Genomic DNA, 6,308 nt, shown 5'->3' on the forward strand with positions numbered 1-6,308 from the left:
ATCTTACCTCACCCAGCTTTGGCATGACCCATGATACGTACGATCGAGGCCTTGACAAGTGCTTTACTCATAGAGCTCCTAGATCTAACTGGTTTTTGTGCAATGATTAACATAATCCGAATAGACCATCCATTCGATTATGTAATCCCAATCTCAAAGCTCCCACTCAATCAAGCATATCCCATATCTTGATCAAGTTACATGCATTCATTCACTATGGACCATCCATAAGAATGAATCATGTCTATTTGAGTTACAGTTGATCAGATTAAGCAACGATTGCGTAATCGGACCTAGAAAATGAAAAATTTCGGAATCTGTACCTTGGACCGTCCGTTCTGGATGCAGAACGGACGTTCCAGGCTTGGCAGAACGAAATGTCTCGACTACAGTAGTCGGAACGGACGTTCCACGCCGAAGACAAGCAGAACGGACGTTCTGCAGTGGACGGAACGGACGGTCCAGTTGAGACCTTCCGTTCCAAGCCCCTCAGTCCGTCACCCTTGGACCGGCGGTCTGGCTTACCCAGAACGGACGGTCTAGGGTAGGTCTACGTGATCAGATCACGTTTTCCCGCGTTCTTGGCCCCGATCAGATCCGAAACTATCCGAATTCGTCTGTTCACTCAAAATTCGAACTCCTTCACTCTATGCAACATGAAATATGCAATCTACACTAGATTCAATCATCAAACATGCATAGAATTCAAAGCAAACATGGATTCAAACAATTCAAATCTTAAAACGTGCGTGATCGGGTTCTACGAAATCAAAACAGAGCAACCAGGCTCTGATACCACTGTTGGATTTCCTGGAATCATTAGAGCGAATCCTATTCCTAAGAGATCGATTCTAGGGTTTGCGCAGCGGATGTAAAACAAAAATTTAATAAAACCCTAGAACCATGCTTCTATGAATCGTAGAAACGTTAGAACACTTACCTTAATCGATCTGGGGCCTGTATCAATTGAAGAATTCGTCTGATCACGAAAGGGAGAAAGAATACCTCGCCCTCTACATGTATCCACACCTCGGGATGGATTCCAACGGTTGGAACTTGTCTGCTAGGACCCGAATCTGCTATCCGGTTTGATGCTTCAAGAAAAACGAGACTTGGAACTCTTAGAACTCTTTGGATCTCACCAAAAGCTCTCCAAAAGTATGCACCAGACGGATATCTTAGTCTCTTAACCATTAGGGTTTTTAATCTCCTTCTTATAAGGTGATTTAACCCTAATTCGGTTTAATTATGGAAAAACCCGAAATCCGGAACGGACGGTCCAGAAATACACGTGGACCGTCTGTTCCAGACAAGCCAGAACGAACGGTCTGCCTTCTGTAGACCATCGGGTCTGGACCTGGAGGACCGTCGGGTCTGGATCTGGCGGACCGTCGGGTTTGGCCCTTTTATCAACGCGGACCGTCCGTTCCAACACATAGAACGAACGGTCTGCGTCTTGTCGTGGACCGTCGGGTCTGGACCTGGCAGACCGTCCGTTTCGGACTTCTGGTCCGTCCGTTCCAGACCCTTCCGTCTTGGTTTTTCCGTCGTTTTCTCATGCGTTTTGTCCTTCCCTGCGTGTGTGACCCTGTAGGCTCATTCGATATAGCAGCATAACCCGAAATCTCTATTTCGGATATACAAGTCAGAGGCGGTCTCTAGAAGACACTATGACTACCTATCTCGAATAGAGTTTGTTCGTGATCTTACGAACGCCAGTGATGACTCCGATTGATGATCCTTTTGTATCACGATATCATATGTCGAACATAAAGCACGGACAAGCCACCTTATATGATTCGACTGCTTTCTCGTTCACTGAGTTCAACTGTCTGAAATAGACGATGTTCGTCTATAGTGCGGCCACACATTTCTACAGTCTCGCTCACACGAGGGGCCCAGCGATATCTCTCTCTTTTACGAGAGGTACAAATCCCGTCTTGACTATCTACAATCCAGCACATGATTCGTTTTGTACCTGATACACGCCTTTATAGTCCTCCTGTTACGCAGGACGTTTGACGTATTCAAAGTATGCAACTCCTCATGTTGGATTCCGTAGATATCTCAGGTCTTAGGATCCAATCATGGAATCACCATATGAGATTTAAGTCATGACGCTAGTGCATGTGACAATCTCATGCGGGTCAATCCAGTATTTCGTTCTCCAATGAATACCTATGATTGTGATCGTATCCAAATACCTATGATCCAATCACACATCATACTAGTCTTAGTATATCATTATTCCCATAATGACATATGACTAGGGAGTTTAGTATTTTTCATAACAATACATGGATTTCATAACATATTAAGTATGCACAACTTATAATGAATAAAACACTCATCCATAAACCATAGAAAGTGTCAATACATCAAATGTATCAAAATAAAGCTCACAAAACAGTACATCATAGAGCACTAAACCAACAGGTACTTGGTACAGTAACAGTAGGCGGAGTCGATGCATCATGCCTAGCCCATTGGGTTTATGAGCGGAAGTTGGAGGCGCAAGAATGGCAAAGGAGGAAACAGTGACTGCATTGGCAGAGGTTGCCAGTGAGCGATGAGGATGAGGGTTCGCCAAGGGAGGGGATAATGGGGGGTCGTGGTGAGGGGGGAAAGGCGGTTGGGCGAAGGCGGTAGGGGAGGAAAATCCTCCTCGTTCAGTCGAAAATTAAGGCTAGGGTTTGGTGAAAGATTTGGGGGGTTTTTCGATTTCGGACGAGATTAAAGATCTGGGGGTTGGGCAAAGGAGAAGGCTTGGTTCGAAGTGGATGGTTTGGAGGGATTTGGTCGCCGGAGATGGAGCGGCTTGTAGAGGGCAGTCCCTTGCCATAGCCGTGATTTAGCGTAAGGGGCGACGATTGGATGGGGTGGAGCCAATCATGATGCTGGTTCCCTGAGACAGAGGTCGTCGCGATGAAGGAGGCAGGGTGATCGAAGGTTCTCTCTCTTTCTCTCTCTCTCTATGTGACTCACGTCCATGGTCCTTATTGTTTTTTTTGTTAAAGGTTTTGTGTATTTCCTTATTTAAAATCTGTACAAAGTAGCAAAAACGAGACAAAGTTCTTGAGTTCTTTTTCAGCTTTGTGCAATGGAAAGCCTTCCTTTTACATCTTCCGACGAAGGACCGGCTACAGCGGTGGGGACTACTCTCCGATATAACCTGCCAGGTTTGCGAGTCGGCAAACGGATGTCATGTCCATCTATTCTTTTCTTGCTCTTTTAATTCAGACATTTGGCTCTTCTTTGCATCTAAGTGCTGGTCATCCCCTCCTACCACCTTATCGACCATCATCGGCTGGTTCCCCTAGGGGCAACATGACCGCACGCGATCTCAGATGGACATCGTGAGGTTAGTCTTGCAAATTGCCACATATGAAAAATTTGGAGAAGGCGTACGATGGGCGTAATCAAGCGAAAGCTAGACCGCACTCTCGGCTGATCGCACGATCTGAAATCACTTAAGTTCATCATTTCGCGTTTTGGAGGGGGAGACCAGTTTGGGGAGAGCTAGAAACGACAATTCTTACCTTGGAGAAGCCCTAGGGACGAAACTTAGATAGAAGAACAAGAAGATTTGCTTGGGATAGAAGATTGAAGACCTATTGAGCATCTCTCGTTCGCCGTCTATGTCTTGTGTTCTTAGTTTCTCCCCTTCTTTATTCTTAAACATGGTTAGTAAGTAGTCATAGTTATGGATTGAGGGATTAGTCCTCATAAAAAAGAATACTTGTATTCACCTTTGGATCCGTGTTTATACTTAGTTTATGCTTTCAAACTCTTTTGCAATGAATGGTTTCATATTTATCTTATTCATCTCTCATGATTGAATATTTTAGAAAATTTAGAGTTCATTATTTAAGTGATGCCATTGACTGAGATTGTTTGCTTGTGTACATTTGATGAATGGTTTTTAATGTTTCTCATGTGGTGAAAATCTAATGGGTTTATCTTAGGATTAAGATTTCCATGGAAACATATGATGTCTTGATTCATTGGCTCATCCATTCAAATGGGTTGTGATTGGATATGAAAAAATTCGGTTCAATCCAATCCACGATTATGACAAGAGAGTTTAATGCATTCGGGGTATCATTCTAAACTATGAAAGTGGATGGAACAATCTCTCGGATAGTGGATCGACTCGAATGAGTCGAACCCAAATTTAGTCTTTAAATCTCTCACTTTAGAACAAACATGACATAGTTTCTTCATCTTTTATCACATCCTTATATGATTGGTGATTTCCGATACCCATAATCGTTTCATTTCATAGATTTTGTCTATACCTTTTGATTGTTTTGTTACCCCTGTGTTTATTTATTTATTCATAGATAAAAAAACTACACGCATATTTCCATTTTTCTAGTTTTAGTCGATTAATAACTTTAACCATATAATTCCATGTGATCGATCCCGATACTATATCATCTGTATAAATACAGATACGTTGTGTATCGAATTACAAATTTAAAATTCGTCACGCAAATGATCATTACGCGATTCATTTTTTTCATTTGTATTTGCTATATGTAATTTTATTTTTCTATTTTCATATTTCGCATTGATTCTCTATATACACGCAGACAAAATTTTAGATAAATATATTAAAATAAAATTGATAATTTTAAATACAAATGGTATAAGATAAGTTAATATATATTCATAATACTTAACTCCAAAATCGCAAGAACATTTAGATATCTAAAACAATGTTGACATTCTTATTGTAAAGCAGTATTTGCATTATAATTAAAAAGTTTTCGATACAACTCTTTTTCTTATTAACCCGTTACAACTCTTTATCCATTATTTATTTCATTATTTTCCTTTTCAGTGCATAAAATTGATCATTGTATATTTTAGTTTTCTCCTAACATTTTATATTTGTTGATGTTAAATTTAAACAAGCATTTTTCTTTTTTGCAATAAAAATCTATAGGTTTACATTGAATTGCAATTTGTCGATGTTAAATTTACGTTGAATATAGGAATTGAATTGCAATAAAAAACGCTATCAAATGTTTTTGTGAAATGGCTGTTTCACCCTTACGCGAGCATTCGCACCTGGGTAATCAAAAGGGATGCAAAGGGAATTTAGTATCAGTATATGTATTTATGATCGGTGTACATGTGGACCGTCATGTTGAGAGAGTGGAGCATGGCTTCTCCATTTACGTTGAAATTAAACACCGATATGCTCCCATTGTTCGCATCTATGGCTCGAAACCTAATGAAAGATTGCAGCAAAAAGACAAAATAATAAACAAATTAACGATGAATCAAAACACGAAGACGTAAGTAATAGTAGAGATAATTATGATTAAGGAAGAGGACGTAATAGATCGCATGTCTGGAAACTCTCCATGAAAATTAAAAAAAAAATATACGATTTCAATGATAGAGAAGTATATTAATTTTGTATGTTCGTTTAGATTATATATATATGTGTATATGTGTGTATACCTTTCCGGGCCTAGCCCTAGTGCCGTACATATCAATGCACGGATAATGGACTTGTGAGTTACGACCAAGAAGTTCTCGCCCTGTTTTCGAAAAACAAACAATCAAATGGGTGATTTTGCAATAACAGGCAAGCGTTCAACTTCTTAACGAAAGGGAGTTATCAACTGAAAGAAAGTTATGATTTTTTTTGTCAACAAATTGCCCCAACTTTTGCATATTTTTAATTTGAGCCCCTTAGAGATTAAGATCTGCATTTTCTTTGGAAAGATTCGAAATCATATACAAACAAATATAGATATCAATCGGTCCAAAATACTAGACGTTTTCGAACAACCTTTTAAACCTCTCCGATGTGTAATGCGGTAAATTAATTCAAAATCACTCCGACAACACCGGAATCAACATTCCTCGCTACTGACTGATATTATCTATAGAGTCTCTCCAACAACACCTTTTGATTGTATCCCTTTACAAGGCTTTGGTTACCATTTTCCATGGGTTCTTCTATTTTGTCTAGTTGATCCGCTTTCAGTTAATACCGATTTGTAAACAGTTTATATATTAATATACTTCACATTTTTACCCAAAAAAAAACTTAGGGGTGAAAATGAGAGAGATGAAATCTTCGCTGTCAAAGTGGAAAGAATAGAAGAAGTGGAAAGTCACTTCGAGGACTTGGATTGATTCCACTAGTGAAGAGGAGGGGACGCAACTAATTGTGTAACTAAAAGCAGACTCCGAACTCTAGAGGATTAAGTGAACCGAAAACCCAATCACTACAAAAAAAAATGGTCATTTCCAACGGGTAAATCCGTTGGAAATGGCCAAATTTC

The 6,308-nt window shown here is 39.9% G+C and overlaps 1 long non-coding RNA gene across 1 annotated transcript; it reads right to left on the bottom strand.

Moving 5' to 3' along the window:
* Positions 1-4,984: 4,984 nt before the first annotated feature.
* On the bottom strand, positions 4,985-6,285 carry LOC104809634. The gene is made up of 2 exons (XR_771196.1): positions 5,476-6,285; positions 4,985-5,239 (listed from the first exon to the last, which is right to left on the bottom strand). It is a non-coding gene; the product is annotated as an uncharacterized LOC104809634 (long non-coding RNA).
* Positions 6,286-6,308: the final 23 nt, after the last annotated feature.

Source organism: Tarenaya hassleriana, unplaced genomic scaffold (genome assembly GCF_000463585.1).
Source record: "Tarenaya hassleriana unplaced genomic scaffold, ASM46358v1 Cleome16, whole genome shotgun sequence".
NCBI classification, from domain to species: domain Eukaryota; kingdom Viridiplantae; phylum Streptophyta; class Magnoliopsida; order Brassicales; family Cleomaceae; genus Tarenaya; species Tarenaya hassleriana.